This window comes from Saccopteryx leptura, chromosome 1 (assembly GCF_036850995.1).
Source record: "Saccopteryx leptura isolate mSacLep1 chromosome 1, mSacLep1_pri_phased_curated, whole genome shotgun sequence".
Lineage (NCBI taxonomy): Eukaryota > Metazoa > Chordata > Mammalia > Chiroptera > Emballonuridae > Saccopteryx > Saccopteryx leptura.
The window spans coordinates 276,127,178-276,152,155 of NC_089503.1; the positions used below are offsets into that span (position 1 = coordinate 276,127,178).

The following is a 24,978-nucleotide window of genomic DNA, read 5'->3' on the forward strand; positions in this document are numbered from 1 at the left end:
TATATTGTACTTTTAAGCAAAATTTTAATGATAATTAATAATTTTTTGTCTTAATTGTCAGACAACCTTTATTTTACTGCAGCAGTATAATTTCTGATGCTCAAAACTTTTAATAACATATCATTTTGAAATATTTTCTAATGGAGTAATTAGTGAACTAACAAAATAATATGAAGTCTTCCCTTTGTCTATGGGAGAACCTTTGGATTTCTGTCCTCATTATCCAGCGTTCTGATATTGAAATAACGTCAAGTTCCCCCCTCACAATTATACACCAGATGCACTATGGTAATAAAACATCCCAAATACCATAAACCTTGTTTGTGGTCAAAACTGAGTAGTCAGTGGTATAATGAACGTGAACACTGAGCCATTGCTCAGTTCTCCACAACTTTAACTGACAGCAAAGAGACTGAGCTGGAGCTAGTGCTATGGCTACCGCTACACACACATTCCCTGGTTTCAGAGTCTGATGCTTGGGAATTTTAGCTGATTGCCAGAGGCCGTTTCTGTCCAGCCTGGGGAAACTGGTAGCAAAGCCAGAGTATTGTTCACTAATGAAAGTGGCAGGAACAGCGTTTCTGCAGTTGAGCTGGGCAATCACAGAGATATCTAGAAGAAGGGATATGAATGTAGAGGTAGCTGAGTGACTGACTCCCCCTAAGCAATTATGAGTTGACCTTGCTGTCAAATATTTGAGTGGAATTAACTAAGGGACCTATGAGGACAGCTGAAGATCTCTCATAAATCATTTCAAGAAAAAAGAATTTTTCTGTCCTAAATCATCTGCAGGATGTTTACTTGAAAATTAGATAAAATGAACAACTTCTAAGGAGATTAACATATATATATATATTCATATAATATAACATACGCATATACATTTTTATATGAACTCTGATGGCATTCTAATGTCAAATCAATTCCTTTTTTTACATAAACAATGACTTTATTATATATCTATTTATACAGACTTACATAAATATATAAATTTATTTTAAAAAGCTTAGATATTTATGTTTTCAAAAGTCTTATGCTTACTTTTTCATAAAAAAGAGATATAGAGTATTAATGGTCTAATTTTATTTTTTCTAGCATTCTTTTTGCTGATGACACAATCCCTGTTTGGATCTGTGCACAAGATTCTGAAAGCTGAACAGAGAACTTTGGCATTGCACTGGGCAGGAGAAAGGTATGTTCATGAAAAATGGAATATACACTTTTGAAAAATTGATTACTACATTTGCTACTTCCCCCAAATTAAGATTTACATGCCTTCTCTTATTTTTAATTGATACATTTAATTTATGACATATGCATATAAAACTACAGTACATAGATTTTTTTTTTACTCAGATAACAAATGGATATGTGATTATGATTCTCAAGCTCATTATAAAGGTGATGTCTCTCAACTGGCAAATGATAGCAACATTCTTTTTATTTTCCTGATGAGAGACACTTTTTCTTGAAGTTGCAAAGCATTTTATTTCCTATTGCTGCTTTTATTTTGTTGCTGCAAATGAAATACTATTTTGGGTCACAACAGGTAAGTCACACATTTTACAAAAATTTCCATAGGTTATTAAGTATTTCAGGGCATGCTTTCATACAAAAAAAGTTATACTCTTGTGAACTGGAACTGAAAGTTTGACCACAGACCTAGAGTTGAAAACCCTTTTATTATCCCGTGGCTGACTATCACATGGAGGCAGCAGAAAAGTTTAGAAGTAAGGGGTCCTGTTGTTTAGAAGTTTGTCCCCACTAAGATGGAAAAGGCATTCTCTTTTGATCTCTGCAAAGAATAATGAAAAAGTAGTCTTCTTGCAAAGTGAGCTAAAACTTCTTTGTTCACTAATCTACTCTTAAATTCTTATGACCAATGCTTCTAGCAAGATGCCTATTTATTTGTGAAAACTCTTAGAAACAATGGTGGCTTTTACATTCTTTTAAAAAATAAATTGTTACAAATCTAAATAATAGTTTAAAAATATTTGTAAATAAGACTTCATGTAGTCACAGACAAATGAAGCATAATGTGCAGGAAAGCTTGGTGAGTAATGGATATTATGCTAATAGAAGTTGCATAAGTCACAAATGGATATTGCAGATATGAACTTTTCTAACTTTAGAAGTAAAACTACCAGAGTAAGTAAAAGTAAAAGGCAAATCAAAACCTGAGGCTACTTTTAATAGATAAGATAAATATTACATGTTATATGTTATAAGAAACACACGAACATTTTAATTTAAAAGGTAAGATTTAAGAACAAATTATTAATGAGAAATGTAATTCAAATATAAACTGTCACTTACTATCTAACTAGTAAAAAGTAGTTTGAAATGGCAGTGCTGTAATCAGAATGTGAGGAGATAGGCGCTTTCAATGATGTTAGAAAAAGGTTATATATATTTGCTCAACTTTCCAGGAAGTGATTTAGCCATCTCTGTTAAGAGCCTTAAATGTTTTCCAAGCATTCGATGCAGCATTTTCACTGTGTTAGTTTGGAAAATATCTGATTGCAAGTAATCCCAAATAGTTTTTTAAAAAAAACCTAGAACTTTATATTTCTTTAATATGACACCTGTACAGGCAATTCAGAGCTGGTTGGATAGCTCCACAGTCATCAGCGGCCCAGAGCTTTGTGTATTGCTGTGCTGCTCTGAATGCATGGCTCTTATCCAGAGTCTTAGATTAGCTGGTGGTGTTGGCACACCAGCAATCATATTCATATTCCAATAGCAGAAAGGAGGGCTATCTAGAGGAAGTTAGCTTTCTCGCTATAATGACATCTTCTGAAAAGTATCCATACTCCTTCCACTTACAGTCCCATGGCTAGAACATAGTCATATGATCACTGAAAAAGAGGCTGGAAAATGTAGGTCTTTTTTTTTTTTAAATTTTGAAATATAACTGTGGAGGAGTTATTAAGTGTAATAATAAGGGAACAGAAATTAAGGCTTAACTAACAATATCTGGTAATTTCCAAGAAACTTACTTAATGAAAAAATTAGAGGAGATAACATTTATTATGTAACTATGTTAATTTTTATATATTTATATTGGGAAGAATTTGAGATCGACTAAACTGTCCAACAATAGAGTAGAGGTTAGATAAATTTGAGTGCTTTAATATGATAGGATATTATACAGTTCTGAATTAAGAATTTTTAAAAAGTATTCTATTACTTTAGAACAATGATTTTCAACATTTTTCATCTCATAGCATACATAAACTACTAATTACTAAAATTCTGCGGCACACCTAAAATATATTTGTTCTGATCTAACAAAACAAATAAGTATAATTTTGATTCATTCACATGGAATTGCTGTTGTTTTGACTGTTGTCATTTTTTTATTTGACAGTCTAAGGGAAAAGAGGTCAGTGCTTTTGACTAAATAGCCAGGTATTGCATATTTTAAAAATTCTTCCAGCTACTTTAGAATATTAGAGTGAGCATTTAGCATAAAGCTAAATGACAAATCAAAATTAGGTAACAATCTATGAGAAATTCTTTGCAGATATTAGAGTGAGAGCTTTTTTCCCCTGGAACCTAACCTGACTTCACTATTTGTAACTTATCAGAGAAGCATAATAATGAGGAGTGTAAGTATTGGAGGCACACTGTTTGGGTTCAGCTCGTAACTGTACCACTTATGCCTTACCATCCCCGGGTCCATTCCTTAACCATTGATCCTTCATGTGTAAAGCCTAAATAATAATAAAATACACTGTATCATGCAAACACTTAACATGTCAACACTGGTGTAGCTACACTGATGTTAAACAAAATAGACTTTAAAGCACAAACCATTACTAAAGATACTTTATAAATGATTCAAGTTTCAACTCAACAGGAACATAGAATAATTTTAAATCTAAATGCCCCAAATAACATAAACTTTAAAAAATTTTAAGGAAACATTGACAGAAGAGCAAGGAGCAATAACATTTCAACAATAGCTGTGGATAGTATCTCACTTCTCTTACTAATGGATGGAGTAAAGTAGAGGAAGTCTATAAGGATGTGGAGTTGAAGACAACATTGAGAAACTTGACATGATGAACATAGATAGAACCTTGCATACATTTAAAAAATTCATATTATTTTGAAGAACACATGGGACAGTTACAAAAATTAATCCAGTGGTGGGATTCAAATAATTTAACAACCAGTTCTCGGTCCTAATGACTGTTTTAAGTATAAAAAATGATATACTGAAGGTAGTTTATTATTTCATGCATTTAATATTTAAATAAGAATGATAAAAGAAGTACACAAAACTATATTATGTTATAAGAAAGTGTTTTAAAATATTAATAAAAAAATATTAGGCCCTGGCCGGTTGCTCAGTGGTAGAGCGTTGGCCCAGTGTGTAGAAGTCCTAGGTTCAATTCCCAGCCAGGACACATAGGAGAAGCGTTCATCTGCTTCTCCACCCTTCGCCCCTCTCTTTTCTCTCAATCTCTGTCTTCCCCTCCCGCAGCCAAGGCTCCATTGGAGCAAAGTTGGCCCCGGGCACTGAGGATGGCTCCATGGTTGGGCACACGCAAGAGTCTGTCTCTCTGTCTCCATGCTTCTCACTTCAGAAAAATACAAAAAAAATAAATAAATAAATAATACCTGACAAAAAACAAACTGTTATTTAAGATATTTCCATATTTCTGCTTGATTGGCACCCTCACTTGCAATTTTCTTCACTTTTATCTGAGCATATCAGCTGTGTGATTTATCCTTAACCATCTTTTCACTATAGGAGTAGGATCACATTCCTATTACTTCCACAGTGGGGGATTGCCCAGGTGCTCACCTTAGAGGGACCCTGATTACAAGTGCCATTTTAACCAGTTTGCCAAACTCAACAAAAAATTAGGTATTGGTTCTGCTGAACCAGTGCAAACCCACTAATCCCACCACTGAATTAATGGTACACTGTCATATATTAGTTCTCAACCATTTCAAAAAAATTGAAATGATAATGAACTTATGCTGCAAATGAATAACAAAAAAGAACTATAAATATTCCAGAATTTTAAAAAATCACAATAAAAAAATATTTTAGACCAATCAAAATTGAACATTCTGTGTGTAACAATTTTATAATGCCTATTAATTGTATTTACTAGGAAAATTGTGCCTTAAATAAATGTATTAGCAAAAAGAGAGTAAAACTAATAGGCCAAAATTAATCTCAAAAAGACCAACAAAATAAACTTAAAGTAGTAGAAGGAAGAAATTAATTGAAGTAAGAGCACAATTAATGAAGTGAAAAAAAAGACAAAATGAAAAATTGACTGTTTGCAAATGACAAGTGAAACTTCCAAAGCTCTGTTGAGACTGAACAAAAGAGCAAGTGACAAGGGGCAAATTACGATGATCAGAATGACAAAGGCAGCATTACAGTAGCCAATGTAGTAAGCAAAATAAAGAAATAAAGTTATTTGAAGTAAGAAAGAAACAACCAGTTATCATTATTGGCAGATGATATGAGTTAATAAGAGCATTTAGTAAGGTTAATGCATATAATGCAATATACTGAAATCAACTATATTTCTATAAATCAGTATCCATTTTTTTAGTAGTATACTGTAATATGAGATGTGTTGTACCTCTATTGGGAAAATTGTGGAAATATACAGAAAAATTTTCAAGGTTGTAATAAATGATGAGATAAATTGTGTTTATGTACTGAAAGATTCAACATTATAGAAATGCCCCTTACTCCCAAATAGATTTGTAAGTATAATGTAATCATAATCAAAATGCCAAATGGTTATTTTGTGTTTGTTTCTTTGTTATTTGTTTGGAGAGTTGTGTGAGTGTGTGTGTGTATGTGTGTGTGTGATGTGACAAGTTGCTTCTGAAATACAAAAGTCAAAGAATAGTCAAGACACTCTTGGAAAAAAAGAAAGATTGGGTAGGAATACTTGCCCTACCAATATTATAAAGGTCTATTCATTCAAAAAGTGTGGCAGTATAGCAGAAAAATGAGAAGAGAACAGAGAGCTCAGGAGGATCATGGATATGTGGATATTTTATTTATAACAAGGGCGGTAGTAAAAGCAGTAGAGAAATAACAGAATAAAATATTTGGTAGTATGGAATTTGATGGTTAATTGAAAAAAACGAAATTGGATCTCAACCTCATACCACACACAAAAACCAATTTCACTTGGTCAGAAACTAAGTGTTAAGAGGCAAAACAATAAAAAACACCCAAAAGAGATTTTCCCATATTCTCATATAAGAGAATCTAAGGAGATAATTTTATGATCTGGGAGTAACAAAGGATTCTTTAGACAAAAAGTACATATTCTACATTACATTTCTTAGTAGACTTTTTTCTGAGCAGCTTTTGGCTTACAGCACCATTAGCAAAAGGTACAAAGGTTTCCCATATGTTACCTTTTCCCTTCACCCCCACACATGTCCTCCTCTATCCTAGTGAGACATTTTTTACAATTCATGATTGCTACATCATTATCACCCAGAGTTCAGAATTTTGATTAGAGGCCACATTTTCTGTTGTTGTTTGTTCATAAGAAGCACCATAACAAGAGTAAAAAGACAGGACATAGAATGCCCAAACATGTAAAAACAAATGTTTAGTCTCAGTATAAGTCAGGGCAATACTAATTAACATATAGTGAGATCCCACCATGAGTGCCTCAGAATGAGAAAACAAAATGTCTATAACAGGTCAGGGAATTGACAAGGTTGCAGAGTGACAGCAATACTTAGAGAGGGCCTGTTGGGATATAAATTAGAAATATTGCTTTTTGATACAGTGCTTAGTAAAGTTGAAATATATAGTTCTGCTCAAGCATAGCAATCCTAGATATGCATCCTATAGAATATATATGTATGTGTATCATTAGACATGGACAAAAATGTTCACAGGAGAAATATTTGTATTTGCCAAAAATTGGAAACAATTCAGTTGCCGTCAATCAGATGGAAAATATAGAATAGTCATTCAAAAAAATATAAAGTGTTAAAAATGGACACATTTTAGCGATCTAATTAATATTCAGTGGAAAAAAGCAAAGACATAAGAATACACATAGGATGATTTCAAGCAAAAATTATGTTGTTCCGAGATGCATTGTAGATAGTACAACTATAAAGAAATACAAGAAGATACCACAAAGAGCTGAGGAGTGCTGATCTCTGGGAATAAAGAGAGAGTCTGAGATGAGGGAGGGAGGTTTGGGTCAGAGCACTTCTCAGCCAAGGGGGTAAGTCGGTGGTGTCTTGTATGGTGGTTGTTACATGGGTGCATGTTTTCTTCTACTTGTTAAACTGTACATATTGTATGTGTATATTTTTATAATTATAAGTGTTAAAATAAAACAGAAAATAGTTTTGACAAGACTTATTATTTTTGTGGTACATTATGTTTTATGAAGGAAAAACATGTTTGCAAATAGTATAAATTAAATCAATACATATTTCAAAATTAGGTAAAATAATCTAAGATGCTTGTAAAGACCTTCCCACACTAGAAATAAAGAATAATAAGATATTAAAGTAAGCATTTATTTTTTCTAGTATTTTTTTCTAAGATATCTAATACAGGACATCAAGCATTACTAAAATGCTTTCAGAACTATAAAATTATGAATATTTTTTTTGTGTATATATTGAAGTACAACACCATATTAAAGCATCCTTTGCATATGTCAACAATATGCACAAAAAAGACTTAGTTGAATATTAGATTTTATACTGCATTGAAGACAAATAACAGCAAAAATAAGTACTTTCCATAGGTATTTTAAATCTAAGATTTTGTCGAGATAAATTGAGAATATTGGTTAGTTATAGCATTTGTACCAGTTATTTTGTTTTGCTTATCTGCTTCTGTGTTAACATTCTTTGAAAATGTCACTGCATTTATAGTTATTTGCTTTAACCATTTAGCCAGTTCAGAATTTGTGATCCTAAGTGGTTGTTTTTTGTGCACACCTTTGGTCACTTTTCTCTTTTACTTGCTAATAAGCAAGCTCTTTGCTTTAACTGTTTTCCAAATCCAATCACTGTTTTTTCTCAGTCACCCTATTCTGGAAAGTAAAACTCTTTATTGCTTGAAAAAGAAAAACAATCCCTATATATTGTAAATTGTCAAGTGAGTATTTTATAATTAAAGATTACTCTGCAATATACAATTTTTAAGGCATTTATCTTGACAGGGTTCACTGGCCTTTGAGAATGAGCCACTTTGTTGACAAATCTATCATCTAAATTGTGCAACATTAATGAGAACTCTGAGTAGTGCCCTCTTACATTTTAATGTGGGTGGCAGCTGAAGGGGAGAAAAAAATACCACCAAAACAAAATGCTGAATATGATTGAAGTTGATTTTAAAAAGGTCTGCCACCTGTGGATAAAAATGTGCATTACTCCAAACACATAATAATTAACAAGACTTGAAAGGCCATGGCAAAATCCAATGACCCTCTGAAATCAAAACCCTGGTTATTAAAAAAAAATACAAACCAAACAAACAAACCAAAAAAAATTAATAAAAACAGAAAAAAGAAGGCACTGATTTACACATTTGTACAGATACAGGTCTTGTGCTTCACACTGTGCAGCTAACTGTCCAGGATCTATACCTTACCTTACAGTTCTTTAGTGACATGTTATGGGAATGATTCTTGAAAGTACAGTCTTTGATTTGAATCCCTTCTTCCTTCTTTAATAACTCATTATGCGATCATATATTTCCTAAACAGTATAAAATCCTATATCTCATTCTTTTTTATAACCCAGTATAAATCATTGTAGATCATCTTTTATTGCTCTACTCAATCTCCTGAATAGATGCCTTTTTTGATATACTTTCAGCTGAGTTTTCTCCAGTTAATGAAACATTATAGGCAAAAACACCATGAAAAGCATGCTAAAGAAATATTTAAATCTAATAACATTATACTCTCATAATCTGTTCTTAATTCCAAATTGTTTAAATGCTTGATCATCCTTGTCTTCATGCTCTACCTACAAATATCAAAAATCTATCTGAATAGGTTAGCATAAAGTTAGAAGCTTATTTTTCTGAATGTTTCAAGTGTATGTATATGGGCTCTGGGGGAATTTTATTAGCACAATTTGAATTGCAGAGTTCATTTCCAAATGTAACATAAGTAATATAATACAATTAAGTAAAGATGCCCCATTGTACTGGTCTTGGAATGAGATTTTGTTCCTTGAGTAGCCAATGCTAATCTACTTGAAGCCGCTCTAAAACACAAGCCTGGCAGAAAATAATGGTTCATGTAGAATTCCTTTGACAATTCTAGCTTCTTGATTGATAAGGAATAATGAGGGAGAATCATGAAAAGGTATAGGGAAATTAGAATTTTATTACTTTATAAAAGGCAGGTGATCACATGTGTCTTAATAATTTAATAACAAGTTGCTTGAATATTGTTTCCTTATTCAGCAATTGTAATTAAGAGGATTTTTCCTTCCAAATAAAATTATGCATGAACCGCTGACCAGAGTCTTTAAAATAATGTATGTGGGCAAGCAATTGCTTAATTTTGCATCTTTCTTTTGAATACTAAGCAACAAAGAAGCAGTTCTAACAATAATAATTTAATTTGAGAAAAAACCTTGAACACAGAGTGTCTCCATAAAACTTTTTGCATAATTAGGTTATACATATTCTCAATGGAAGAAGTCTTGCCCATGGTCACATTCTGTAAATGAAAATACATTTTGCATAAATTAGTGAAGGAGAACTGCTGAGATTCATTATAAAATGCAATAAATATTTACTAATTTTTAAAGTAATTATGAACCATAATATTTTCAACTTTCTTAGATGATATATGTATCTATGCATCATTTAACAGAATATTTTTAAAACATTTTATTTTATAATGAACAATTTATGTTATATAATACAATATGACATGACATACCATAACATGATGTAATATAACAGAATATAACATAATATAAACATGTTGCTAGCCCTGTAATGAGGGAATTCCATTCCTGTTTAAATATTAGAAAGCATTTTTTAGACAAGTGAAATTTTAGGCATTTCAAATCATGTGAAAGAAATGGTTGAAGGACAATTTTCCAAGTATTTAGAAACAAGTTACATTTTTCTACTATTCTTAATATAGGGATCGGGAAACTTTTTGGCTGTGAGAGCCATGAATGCCACATATTTTAAAATGTAATTCTGTGAGAGCCATACAACGACCCATGTACATTACGCATTATCCAATAAAAATTTGGTGTTGTCCCAGAGGACAGCTGTGATTGGCTCCAGCCACCCACAACCATGAACATGAGCGGTTGGAAATGAATGGATTGTAATACATGAGAATGTTTTATATTTTTAACGTTATTATTTTTTATTAGAGATTTGTCTGCGAGCCAGATGCAGCCATCAAAAGAGCCACATGTGGCTCGCGAGCCATAGGTTCCTGACCCCTGTGCTAATATAAGTTCTAGAAAAATTAAATGTTCAGTTTTTTATTTTTTTAGTGCAAGAGAGAGAAAGACAGGGAAAAGAGAGAGATTAAAAGCATCAACTCATAGTTGTGGCACCTTAGTTGTTCACTGATTGCTTTCTCATACTGTCTTGATTGGGGTGGGCCTCCAGTCGAGCCAGTGAGACCTTGCTGAAGCTGATGATTCTGCGCTGGTGCCAGCAACCTCGAGGTATTGAAACCGTGTGCTCAGCATCCCAGGACGACCCTCTATCCACTGCACTACCACTTGGTCAAGCAAGATTTGAATGTTTTATTGTTATTGTTTTTTTGTGTGTGTGACAGAGACAGAGAGAGAAAGAGACAGACAGACAGAGAGAGGGACAGATAGAGACAAACAGGAAGGGAGAGAGATGAGAAGCATCACTTCCTTGCCGCATGTTAGTTGTTCATTGATTGCTTTCTCATATGTGCCTTGACCAGGGGCTACAGCGACCGAGTGACCCCTTGCTCAAGCCAGTGACCTTGGGCTCAACCTGGTGAGCCTTGTTCAAACAAGATGAACCGAGATCAAGCTGGCGACCTTGAGGTTTCGATCCTGGGTCCTCCACTTCCCAGTCCAATGCTCTATTCACTACGCCACTGTTTGGTCAGGTGCAAGATTTAAATTTTTTAATCAAAGAATCCATAAGGGTAATAAGCGATAGTGTTGGTGAATATTTATATAAGTTTTTTGGGGGAGGGTTGGAAGTTATTTTTAAGCATTATATCAGAGGCAAATTACAAAAGAAATTTTTGCTAGGTTTGATCAAATAAATATAAAAGTTTCTTAACATCTTAAAAGTTGACAAACAAATGAGGAACAGAGAAATATATTAACAATATATTAGGTTTAACTATATAAATTGCCATTTTTGTGGAAATTGTCAGACTATTGGCAATTTCATATGTTCAGCATATTTAACTGAAATATAAATTAAACTGCTTACTAATTAAAGTAGAAAAATAATTTATATATTTAATTAATAGAAGGAAATCAAATGAGGAACAAACAAAATATTTGATTTTTGTAAGAACTCAGGAAATGCAAATTAATCATGACATCAGAGTTTATTTAGCAAGTTGACAAAGATTTATTTATTTTTTTATTAATTTTAATGCAGTGACATTGATAAATCAGGGTACATATGTTCCGAGAAAACATCTCCAGATTATTTTGACCTTTGATTATGCTGCATACCCCTCACTCAAAGTCAAATCGTCCTCCATCACCTTCTATCTGGTTTTCTTTGTGCCCCTACCCTCCCCCCACCCCCTCCCTCTCCTTCCTCGCCTCCTCCCCACCCCTCCACTCCACTCCCTGTTACCATCACATTCTTGTCCATGTCTCTGAGTCTCATTTTTATGTCCCATCTATGCATGGGTTCATATAGTTCTTAGTTTTTTCTGATTTACTTATTTCACTCCGTATAATGTTATCAAGGTCCATCCATGTTATTGTAAATGATCCGATGTCATCATTTCTTATGGCTGAGTAGTATTCCATAGTATATATGTACCAAAGCTTTTTAATCCACTTGTCCTCTGACGGACACTTGGGCTGTTTCCAGATCTTCGCTATTGTGAACAATGCTGCTATAAACATGGGGGTGCATTTCTCCTTCTGGAACTGTTCTATGGTGTCCTTGGGTATATTCCTAAAAGTGGGATGGCTGGGTCAAAAGGCAGTTCGATTTTCAATTTTTTGAGGAATGTCCATACTGTTTTCCACAGAGGCTGCACAAGTCTGCATTCCCACAAGCAGTGTAGGAGGGTTCCTTTTTCTTCACATCCTTGCCAGCACTTATTCTGTGTTGTTGTGTCAATAAGCGCCATTTCTGACTGGTGTGAGGTGATATCTCATTGTGGTTTTAATTTGCATTTCTCTAATGATTAGTGATGTTGAGCATTTTTTCATATGCCTATTGGCCATCTGTATGTCCTCTTTGGAGAAGTGTCTATTCATTTCTTTTGCCCATTTTTTGATTGGATTGTTTGTCTTTCTGGTGTTGAGATTTACAAGTTCTTTATAAATTTTGGTTATTAACCCCTTATCAGACATATTGTCAAATATGTTCTCCCATTGTGTAGTTTGGCAAGTTGAAAAAGATTTAAAATGCCTGTTAATCCAAATTCGGAGGGACCTGAAATATGGAAGACAGGAACAAGGTCCATCGTTTACACATTAAAGCTTTATTGTCTAGCTTGGCTAAGCGGCGGGAACTCCGACAGAAATCTGATGGAGAGCGCACCGGCCCTTTGTTCTACTTAGTTTTTATAGTTTTGTAAGTGGGAAGTACAGAAGCAAAAATTGCAATTAGGAGCCCCTTACCACTATTGGTTATAGTCATATGTCCTTTAACATGATAGGACCACATTCAATTTGCAAACCATACATCATTTTGGAGAAAATAAAATTTACAAGCCAACACAATGGTAGAAAGATGTCTTTTTACATATTAAAGGCATTCCTATATTATCTAGTGTTCATCTGCTATCTCTCTGTCCAGAGTCACACACGCATTTACATAGGAGAGGTAGTTTCGGTGGGGACAAATGTCCGCAAATGGCTCATTGCTATAAGAAAAGGTTTATTTTGGCTTTTCTCTTCCTGCATCTGGCTAGCCATTCACCCTTTTCCCCACAGGTGTGGTGGAATGTCTGGGAATCCATGTTTTCCTCCCCTTGCATTTACAATACAATGCCAAGGGCCATCCTGGTTATGCCAATCACACAGTACAGAGACTATGTCTCACAATTTCTCTGCACACCTTAACCAAAATTAATAAAATGTTCTCCAAGCCTCCTAAAATATTAATATTAATTCTGTAGCCTTTGGTACTTTACAACACCTGCGGGTGAAATGGCTCAGTGGCTCCTCAATGCCAATAACAAATGCCGCAGATCTCACATGGAGATGAGGCCTCTCATCTACTGTGGTAGAACTATGAATGGTATTAGTGTACCAGAGTGCAATGTATTTCACACAATGCACATTAAAATCTATTAATGTTGATTTTGTGCTTTTTGGAAATTACCTAATATTTTATATATGTATTTATAGTAATAACACAAAATTGAAAACAACCTATTTACTAAAAGAAATGGGCTCTGGGTTAAAAAATTATGGTTTTTATGTATTATGGAATATTAATTCTGTTTAAAATGATGCTTTAATGACAGAGGACACCAAAACCTTGGGTTCTATAAATATTCAAGAAATGCTGGCCCTGGCCGGTTGGCTCAGTGGTAGAGCGTCAGCCTGGTGTGCAGAAGTCCCGGGTTCAATTCCTGGTCAGGGCACACAGGAGAAGCACCCATCTGCTTCTCCACCCCTCCCCCTTTCCTTCCTCTCTGTCTCTCTCTTCCCCTCCCGCAGCTGAGGCTCCATTGGAGCGAAGATGGCCTGGGCACTGGGGATGGCTCCTCTGCCTCTGCCCCAGGCACTAGAGTGGCTCTGGTTGCAACAGAGCGACGCCCTGGAGGGGCAGAGCATCGCCCCCTGATGGGAAGAGCGTCCCCCCTGGTGGGCGTGCCGGGTGGATCCTGGTTGGGCACATGCGGGAGTCTGTCTGACTGTCTCCCCCGTTTCCAGCTTCAGAAAAATACAAAAAAAAAAAAAAAAAAAAAAAAAAGAAATGCACACACATGTATACACACACATACACACACATGATGCATAGAACAAATTATTAGAAGGATATATACAAAATGCTAAAAGTCTATATCCAGACTGAAGGATTATGTCTGGTTTAATTTTTTTGCCTTTTTGATTGTGTGTAATGTAAACTACCTTTTATAAATGAACGTATATTACTTTCATTTTAAGAAAAAAATATGCTTTAATTTTTAAACTTTAAACATCAATGTAGTAATCTGTACATCAAGTAGCTTTTCCCCTATGTTTTCTTCTAGGAGTTGTATTGTTTCAGTTCTTATGTTTGTATTTAATCCACTCTGAGTTAATTTTTAAGTGGTGTAAAATAGGGATCCAATTTACTTCTTCTGCATGCAGTTATTTAGTTTTCCCAGTACTATTTGTTGAACATTTCTTTTAGTACATAGATTGTTTTTAATTTTGTGTTATTATTATAAACACATATATAAAATATTAGGTAATTTCCAAAAAGCACAAAAGCAACATTAATAGATTTTAATGTGCATTGTGTGAAATACATTGCACTCTGGTACACTAATACCATTCACAGTTCTACCACAGTAGATGAGAGGCCTCATCTCCATGTGAGATCTGCAGCATTTGTTATTGGCATTTTAAATCTTTATCAACTATCCTTTACTCATTGAGTATTGTTGGCTACCTTGTCAAGTTTTAATTGACCATATATGTAAGTGTTTATTTCTAGACTCTCAATTATGTTTCATTAGCTAATATGTCTGTTTTTATGTCAATACCTTACTGTTTTGATTATTATAGCTTTGTAGTATTGTTGGAAACCAGAGGTATGATATCTTCAAATTTATTCTTTATCAGGATTGTTTTGGCTATTTGTTGACTCTTGTGGTTCCTTATGAATTTTAGAATTACTGTTTATTTTTTTCTTTTTCTGAGAGAAATGCCATTGGAATTTTGGTAGGGAATGCTTTAGTAATCCATATGTAGTTTTCTAGTGATAGCATTTTTTTATAGACATAAATTGCTCTATAAACATATCTAATATTTTTAAACTATTAGAAAAAGTAAAGAAAAACAAAATATTTGGGGGCATTTTTAACATATTAAACTAAAGTCTCCATGGCTATGATACTATACTGTAACACTAGTGACAAATTCATCCAGGATATATTCAGAAAATCCCTGTGGTTGAGTTGAGCTCATACTTCTTCAGAGTTGATCAGTCTCAGGTAGTTTTCATGTCATGTTAACTTGTGCCTTCATTTGAATTTCACAAGGTCACACTGTCACTGAGACCAATGTCTCAGAAATAAGATTTTTAGAATACTGTGAAAATAAATTCTGGATCCTTTATAATAGACAATAGACAATCATCCCATAGTAATAACCCACTTTTCAAAAACCATCATTAAATTGTACTACTTTTCTAGTGTTTTTCTTTAGTCACTTATTAAAATGATGCAATTTTCTAATTGTTGTAAGCGTAATTCATGTCTATGAACCCACAGATGTATCTACAGTTGGATTTTTTTAAGTTCTACTTCATTTTCCCCCCTTTTATTTCTCACGTTCATAACCAAACACCGCAATAAATAGTGATTATTCTAATAAAATGATCCGGGAGATAAAGCACTTTATTAAAATAAAGTTAAATATATTTTATAGATTGTTCAAATAAATTTATCTTTTTAAATTTAAAGTAATTCTTTTTTAAAATGAAATTTGTTTATACATTGCCCAATATAATTCATATGGATACTTTAATAAGTGAATTGTGATGCATGATCATTTCAACTATTTTTAAATTTTATCTGTAGTGATATTACAAAGCATAGACAAATATTTTAATGTTAAAGATAGAAATAATTTTTTAACAGTAAATAATGTGGGGTTTTTTTGTTGGTTTTTTTTTTGTATTTTTCCGAAGCTGGAAACCAGGAGGCAGTCAGACAGACTCCCGCATGCACCCAACCGGATCCACCCAGCATGCCCACTAGGGGGCGATGCTCTGCTCATCTTGGGGCGTCGCTCTGTTGCAATCAGAGCTATTCTAGCGCCTGAGGCAGAGGCCACAGAGCCATCCTCAGCGCCTGGGCAAACTTTGCTCCAGTGGAGCCTCGGCTGCGAGAGAGGAAGAGAGGGACAGAGAGGAAGGAGAGGGGGAGGGGTGGAGAAGCAGATGGGCGCTTCTCCTATGTGCCCTGGCCGGCAATCGAACCCGGGACTCCTGCACGCCAGGCCGATGCTCTACAACTGAGCCAACTGGCCAATGCCCATAAATAATGTGTTTTTAAACGGAAATGTATACATCAAGACTAGAGATTTTAGAAAGGAGTGACACGGAAATTTAACAGAACTCAAAATGTTGATAGACCGTAAAATAGCAAATATTAAAGCAGGGGTCCCCAAACTACGGCCCACGGGCCGCATGCGGCCCCCTGAGGCCATTTACCCGCCCCCGCCGCACTTCCAGAAGAGGCACCTCTTTCATTTGTGGTCAGTGAGAGGAGCATAGTTCCCATTGAAATACTGGTCAGTTTGTTGATTTAAATTTACTTATTCTTTATTTTCAATATTGTATTTGTTCCCATTTTGTTTTTTTACTTTAAAATAAGATATGTGCAGTGTGCATAGGGATTTGTTCATAGTTTTTTTTATAGTCTGGCCCTCCAACGGTCTGAGGGACAGTGAACTGGCTCCCTGTGTAAAAAGTTTGGGGACCCCTGTATTAAAGTATCCATCTAATGGCACTGAAATTCAGAAGAGTAGGTCGAATTGAACAGAAAAGGAAGATCAAGGTAACCTTAACCTTTGTATTATTAAAAAACCATTGCATTTGTAATCTTTATTTATCCTTTCATCTCTTCCTTTTGTTTTAAGAATATTGTTATTTAAAAGCAAAAAAATATTCATATCAGAATGCCCAAATTACATTAAAAATAAGACCTCAAGATTATCTGTGAGGCAGAAATAATCCAACAATTATTTTTGGTATAAAAAGTTTTTTGAATAGCATCATTTGCCCAGAAGCTGTTTCCTAACCTAATAACTCTTGAAATGATGTTTTAAAATTTCAAAAGGATTAAGGCTGCGTAACTCCTAAGAAGCACGAGTGTGCAAGAACATCTGGAGCTGCAATTTGATTTAAAATTTCTTTTGGGAAGCTCTAGTTTGAAACAGTCATCCTGAGCAAGCAGAAATGCTACCTATGTAAATATTTCCAGCAAGTGTGTCTTCGTTCAACACATATACTTACACATCCTTTCAATCTATTGTCGTGACTTTAACGATTTACTTCAGTCCTCCTTGAACAAAATAACTCAAAATGGACAAAAACAAGGTTCAACACTTTTCATATTTGTTTTCTTTTTAGTAATTTCTCTATGGGGCACTTTCGAGGCAATGTGTATATGCACACCTAATCTGTTGATGGCACCCCATTAGGCGTACCTACTACCTATATGTTCCAGTATTTTGTCAGGTTTGTATCTAGAGTTGGATGGAAAATATGGAAGCAGGAGGCATCTCTATATAGCAAAGTGATACCATTAGCCTACCAAGCATGATACTGGTTGATGCAGAAGAAACAACAATGAGTAAAATGGGATTCTGGCCCTCAAAATTGTTAGAAAGTCCTGGGATATGAGTAGGGATGAAGATGAAAAAGACACATCAGTCCTTCTGGTGAAAGGCAGAATGCAAAGGCTAACGGCTCACTTCTGAGTTCTTTGCATCCAGCTGCAAACTTTGCTAGGCATGCAGGTTTTCTCAAGATGGAGTCAGCTTGCTATTAGTGTATTCATATGTATTTTATTTAATGTTTGACCATATAGAATACATGAACTCCACCATTTTTAGAGACAAAAATGTCAAATTTGTTACCACACAATGTCTAAGAGATGCCATGTTGACAAACAATACTAATGGAACATGGTTTGAGGGATATGCAATTCTTTTGAGATGTTCTGAAACCCATTTCTGAATTAAGGCAGAGAATCATAAAAGTGTGTTCCTGAGTGCTATCTAATCACCCCAAGTAAGTGGCTTTTATGACGTTTGCTTTAGTGTAGTGATGGGAACTGTGGTAAAGAAGAGCTCCATAACACTCATTATGCCTACCAAGAATTATATTCCAGAATAATTTCATTGCAACCCACAGCATGCACTCTATGAGGCTACTTGGGAAACATTTCTGACTCCTATAATTATGATTTCCCCTGAGTAGTTGGTGCACTGATGCCTGTCAATTGTATAACTGACAATGACCCCTTTTGTCATTCACTATTAAAAAGCTTACTGCCAAATTTAATCTCTTTAGCCAAAGGTATAACATTTAGGAAATATATTTACCATATTATAGCTCTTCTTTTGCTTCTATTTTGACTATCTCCTGTACTTTTAATTGATGGTGTCTGTTATATTTCATGCATTGAAGAAGGAAGAAATTTCACAGGCAGGGGATGGAAGAGGGGAAGTCTGTGGAATAGAAGTGGGAATTCAGGAAGACATAGCTAAGCCAATGATGTTTGAGTCAGGCTTTGAATGTGTAAATGGCAGAGGTGAGACAGCATGAGCAAAGGTGCGAAGAATGAAAAACTGGATAGTTCAGTTTGGCTCAGAAATATTAAGGCCTAGATTATGTCAGTCTGTAAATCTCGGGTCTTTAAATTCAGCCTAAAAAGCTTATGCATAATCTTGTCTGATTTGATGGGTAGATGGCATTGATATAGTATACATTCTCCCATAGAGAAAATATCAATATTTAGTATGCCTTGTTCACTGCCACAAAGATTCATCTGGTTTATGGTATGATGGAAGTTGTGTGTTGGTAAGGAGTGATATTGGAATTCAAGAGACCCAAAATAAAATGTAATATAAGTTTTTCAATAGAAACTGTATAAATACATTTAACAAGAGTGAGTGTTGGTAGCCACGGCAAATCAAAGTAATACAAATTCAGTTGAATGATACTTTACTATAGAGTCCTTTATGGCTTATTACTCCTGGAGTGTTCAGGCTGAGTTGATCAGCTAACTTTTCTGCTATAAATTTCAGTCACATTGGTTTAAGGATTAATAGGGTAGAGTAAAAGTAAAAAAAAGAGTTAAAAATTTTATTGTTACCTTATATAAACAGCAATGAATATTTGTCTAAAATGTAGAATTTCCTATTCTTTCTACATTTTAAATTTCAGTGACAAGGATATAGGTAACATATATTGAATACTCATAAGTACTTAAATGCACTTTACATTTTAAAACTCATTCACTCTCAGAACAATCCTAACAGACAAGTTTAATTATCTTGGTTTTCTATTTGGGGAAACTGAAGCACAGGACAATTAAAAAGTCTTATACAGGAAAATTAAATGACTGTGTTGGTTTTGTCCTACAGTCTTGTTCTAAAGTCCACTGCACTTTGAAATAGTTCTGTTAGAAAAGGGTAACACCTAAATCATTGCTCCTTCAATGAGACATACATTAAAACATACTCGTTAGTAGTAGGTATATTGTAATATTAGTAAGGGCTAACATTTATTAAGTACTAATTATGTGCTGGCATTTTATCCAAATGCTTTTTATGGATTAACTCTTTTGCTTTCATTCACAATCTAATGATTTGAATATTGAGGAAGAGGTAAGTCAAGTAATTTGCCTATGATCACATTTAAGAGTGGATATCTATCCTCACAGAACTCAGTACCAAATTCTAGCCCTCTCTTGATTCACCTTTCAACCGTTGTACTCTTTGTTCTCGATCAACACCATCTTTTACAATTGAATGAATGATAAAGGCCTCTCCATCATGTTTTTTGGGAGTTTGCCTCCTTTTTTTTAAAAATTAATTTTACTAGAGTAACATCAATAAATCTGGGTACATATGTTCAAAGAAAACATGTCCAGGTTATCTTGTCAATAAATTATGTTGCATACTCATCACCCAAAGCCAGATTGTCCTCCATCACCTTCTATCTAGTTTTCTTTGTGCCCCTCCCCCTCCCCCTTTTCCTCTCCCTCCCCCCCCATAACCACCACACTCTTATCAATATCTCTTAGTCTCGTTTTTATGTCCCCCCTATGTATGGAATAATGCAATTCTTGTTTTTTTCTGATTTACTTATTTCACTTAATATAATGTTATCAAGATCCCACCATTTTGTTGTAAATGATCCGATGTCATCATTTCTTATGGCTGAGTAATATTCCATAATGTATATGTGCCACATCTTCTTTATTCAGACTTCTATTGAAGGGCTTTTTGGTTGTTTCCATGTCTTGGCCACTGTGAACAATGCTGCAATGAACATGGGGCTGCATGTGTCTTTACATATCAATGTTTCTGAGTTTTGGAGGTATATACCCAGTAGAGTGATTGCTGGGGTCATAAAGTAGTTCTATTTTCAGTTTTTTGAGGAACCACCATACTTTCTTCCATAATGGTTGTACTACTTTACATTCCCACCAACAGTGAATGAGGGTTCCTTTTCTCCACAGCCTCTCCAACATTTGCTATTACCTGTCTTGTTAATAATAGCTAACCTAACAGGTGTGAGGTGGTATCTCATTACAGTTTTGATTTGCATTTCTCTAATAGCTAATGAAGATGAGCATCTTTTCATATATCTGTTGGCCATTTGTATTTCTTCCTGAGAGAAATGTCTGTTCATGTCCTCTTCCCATTTTTTATTGGATTGTTTGCTTGTTTGTTGTTGAGTTTTATGAGTTCTTTGTGTATTTTGGATATTAGGTCCTTATCTGAGCTGTTGTTTGAAAATATCATTTCCCATTTAGTTGGCTGTCTGTTTATTTTGTTGTCAGTGTCTCTTGCTAAGCAAAAACTTCTTAGTCTGATGTAGTCCCATTCATTTATTTTTGCATTCACTTCCCTTGCCTTTGGAGTCAAATTCAAAAAATGCTCTTTAAAATCAAGGTCCATGAGTTTAGAACCTATGTCTTCTTCTATGTACTTTATTGTTTCAAGTCTTATATTTAGGTCTTTGATCCATTTTGAATTAATTTTAGTACAGGAGGACAAACTGTAGTTGAGTTTCATTCTTTTGCATATGGCTTTCCAGTTTTCTCAGCACCATTTATTGAAGAGGCTTTCTTTTCTTTATTGTGTGTTGTTGGCCTCTTTATCAAAAATTATTTGACCATATATATGTGGTTTTATTTCTGGACTTTCTATTCTGTTCCATTAGATTGAATGTTTATTTTTCTGCCAATACCATGCTGTTTTGATTGTCATAGCTCTATAATATAGTTTGAAGTCAGGTATTATAATGCCCCAACTTCGTTCTTTTTCTTTAGGATGGTTTTGGCTATTTTGGGGTTTTTTATAGTTCCATATAAATCTGATGATTTTTTGTTCTATTTCCTTAAAAAATGTCATTGGATTTTGATGAGAATTGCATTAAATTTGTATATTGCTTTGGGTAATATGGCCATCTTGATTATATTTATTCTTCCTATCCAAGAGCAAGGGATATTCTTTCATCTCATTGTATCTTTTTCAATTTCCCTTCACAATGGTTTGTAGTTTTCATTATATAAGTCCTTTACATTCTTTGTTATGTTTATTTCTAGGTATTTTATTTTTTTGTTTTTGCAATCGTGAAGGGGATTATTTTTTTGAGTTTGTTCTCAAATGTTTCATTTTTGGCATATAGAAAGACTATGGACTTTTGTATGTTAATTTTGTATCCTGAGACCTTACTGTATTGGCTTATTGTTCCCAGTAGTCTTTTTGTAGATTCTTTGGGGTTTTCGATGTATAGGATCATATCATCTGAAAAAAGTGATACCTTTACTTCTTCTTTTCCGATATGGATGCCTTTTATTTCTTTGTCTTGTCTGATTGCTCTGGCTAGAACTACTCTAGCACCACATTAAATAAGAGTGGAGAGAGTAGACAACCCTGTCTTGTTCCTGATTTAAGGGGGAAAGCCTTCAGTTTTGTGCCATTTAATATGATGTTAGCTGATGGTTAATCATATATGGCCTTTATCTTGTTGAGATATTTTCCTTCTATACCCATTTTGTTGAGAGTCTTAAACATGAAATTGTGTTGTATTTTATCCAATGCCTTTTCTGCATCTATTGATAAGATCATGTGGTTTTTGTTCTTTGTTTTGTTGATATGGTGTATTACATTAACTGTTTTACGTATGTTGAACCATCCTTGAGATTCTGGGATGAATCCCACTTGATCATTATGTATTATTTTTAATATGTTGTTGTATTTGATTTGCTAGTATTTTGTTTAGTATTTTAGCATCTGTATTCATTAGAGATATTGGTCTGTAGTTTTCTTTTTTGTGCTGTCCTTGCCTGGTTTCTGTATGAGGGTTATGTTGGCCTCATAAAATGTGTTTGGAAGTATTGCTTCTTCTTCAATTTTTTGGAAGACTTTGAGTAGAATAGGAACCATGTCTTCTTTGAATGTTTGATAAAATTCACTAGTATAGCCGTCTGGGCCTGGACTCTTATTTTTGGGGAGGTTTTTAATAGTTTTTTTTATTTCTTCCCTACTAATTGGTCTGTTTAGGCTTTCTGCTTCTTCTTGACTCAGTCTTGGAAGGTTGTATTGTTCTAGGAATTCATTCATTTCTTCTAGATTGTTGAATTTAGTGCCATTAAGTTTTTCATAGTATTCTGCAATAATTCTTTGTATATCTATGATATCTGTGGTGATTTCTCCTCTTTCATTTTGGATTTTCTTTATATGAGTCCTTTCTCTTTTTTCCTTGGTAAGTCTTGCCAAGGGTTTGTCAATTTTGTTGATCTTTTCAAAGAACCAGCTCCTTGTTCTATTAATTTTTTCCATAGTTTTTCTATTCTCTATTTCATTTATTTCTGCTCTGATTTTTATTATTTCCTTTCTTTGGCTGGTTTTGGGTTGTCTTTGTTCTTCTTTATTCAGTTCCTTTTTTTTTTTTTTACAGAGATAGAGAGAGATTCAGAGAGAGAGATAGATAGAGACAGACAGACAGGAACGGAGAGAGATGAGAAGCATCAATCATCAGTTTTTCGTAGCGACACCTTAGTTGTTCATTGATTGCTTTCTCATATGTGCCTTGACCGTGGAGCTACAGCAGACTGAGTAACCCCTTGCTCGAGCCAGCGACCTTGGGTCCAAGCTGGTGAGCTTTGCTCCAACCAGATGAGCCCACGCTCAAGCTGGCAACCTCAGGGTCTCGAACCTGGGTCCTCTGCATCCCAGTCCAATGCTCTATCCACTGCGCTACCGCCTGGTCAGGCTTTTTTCAGTTCCTTAAGGTGTGAAGTTAAGTGGTTCACTTGGGCTCTCTCTTGTTTGTTCATACAGTCCTGAAGTGATATAAAGTTTCCCCTTATCATTGCTTTTGCTGCATCCCAGATATTCTGATATGTCGTATTGTCATTTTCATTTGTCTGTATATATCTTTTGATCTCTGCCCTTATTTCTTCTTTGACCCATTCATTTTTTAAAAGTATGTTGTTTAGTTTCCACATTTTTGTGGGATTTTTTTCCTCTTTTTTGCAGTTGAATTCTAGTTGCAACGCTTTATGATCAGAAAATATGCTTGGTACAACTTCGATTTTTCTGAATTTGCTGATGTTGTTTTTGTGGCCCAACATATGGTCAATTCTTGAGAATGTTCCATGTACACTGGAGAAAAATGTATACTCTGTCACTTTGGGATGAAATGTCTTGTAGATGTCTGTCATATCCAGGTGCTCTAGTGTTTTGTTTAAGGCCAATATATCTTTATTGATTCTCTGTTTGGATGACCGATCTAGAGCCGTCAGCGGTGTATTGAGGTCTCCAAGTATGATTGTATTTTTGTCAGTTTTTGTTTTAAGGTCAATAAGTAGCTGTCTTATATATTTTGGTGCTCCTTGGTTTGGTGCATATATATTAAGAATTATTATGTCTTCTTGATTCAGTGTCCCCTTAGCCATTATGAAATGACCATTTTTGTCTCTGAGTACTTTTGCTGTCTTGTAGTAAGCATTATCAGATATGAGTATTGCTACACCTGCTTTTTTTTGGATGTTATTTGCTTGGAGTATTGTTTTTCAGCCTTTTACTTTGAATTTGTTTTTATCCTTGTTGCTTAGATGAGTTTCTTGTAGACAGCATACAGTTGGATTTTCTTTTTTAATCCATTCTGCTACTCTGTGCCTTTTTATTGGTGAGTTTAATCCATTTACATTTAGTGTAATTATTGACACTTGTGAGTTCCCTATTGCTATTTTATACATTGCTTTCTGTTAGTTTTATGTCTTGTTTGATTCTTCTCTTTCATTTTTCTATCTTTTGTTTTTGTTTGGTTTTAATCCATGCATCTTTCCTCTGTTGCTATCTTTTTTAAATCATGTGCTTCTGCGGTTGTTATTTCAACGGTGGTTACCATTAAGTAATGAAAAGGGTTTCTACCCTGTTCATTGTAGTGCACTATCTTGTGAGTACTTTTGCACTCCATCGTCCTTTGCTACTGTTAATCTCTGTCCTCTCCCCACCCTTTTCTTTGTTGTTGTCACAGTTTAAATTTGATTTTTTTTTTTTGTATTTTTCTGAAGCTGGAAACGGTGAGAGACAGTCAGACAGACTCTCACATGTGCCCGACCAGGATCCACCCGGCACGCCCACCAGGGGCGACGCTCTGCCCACTAGGGGGCGATGCTCTGCCCCTCTGGGGCATCACTCTGTCGTGACCAGAGCCACTCCAGTGCCTGGGGCAGAGGCCAAGGAGCCATCCCCAACGCCCAAGCCATCTTTGCTCCAATGGAGCCTCGGCTGCAGGAGGGGAAGAGTGAGACAGAGAGGAAGGAAAGGGGGAGGGGTGGAGAAGCAGATGGG

The 24,978-nt window shown here is 34.8% G+C and overlaps 1 protein-coding gene across 4 annotated transcripts in view; it reads left to right on the plus strand.

Moving 5' to 3' along the window:
* SOX5 (SRY-box transcription factor 5) overlaps positions 1 to 24,978 on the plus strand; it is a 1,089,507-nt gene that overhangs the window by 315,893 nt on the left and 748,636 nt on the right. For all 4 annotated transcript variants that reach the window (XM_066354437.1, XM_066354444.1, XM_066354418.1 and 1 more), the window contains one exon: positions 1,096 to 1,192. The gene's annotated coding sequence lies outside the window, so the exon portion shown is untranslated. The remainder of the gene's footprint in view (positions 1 to 1,095; positions 1,193 to 24,978) is intronic.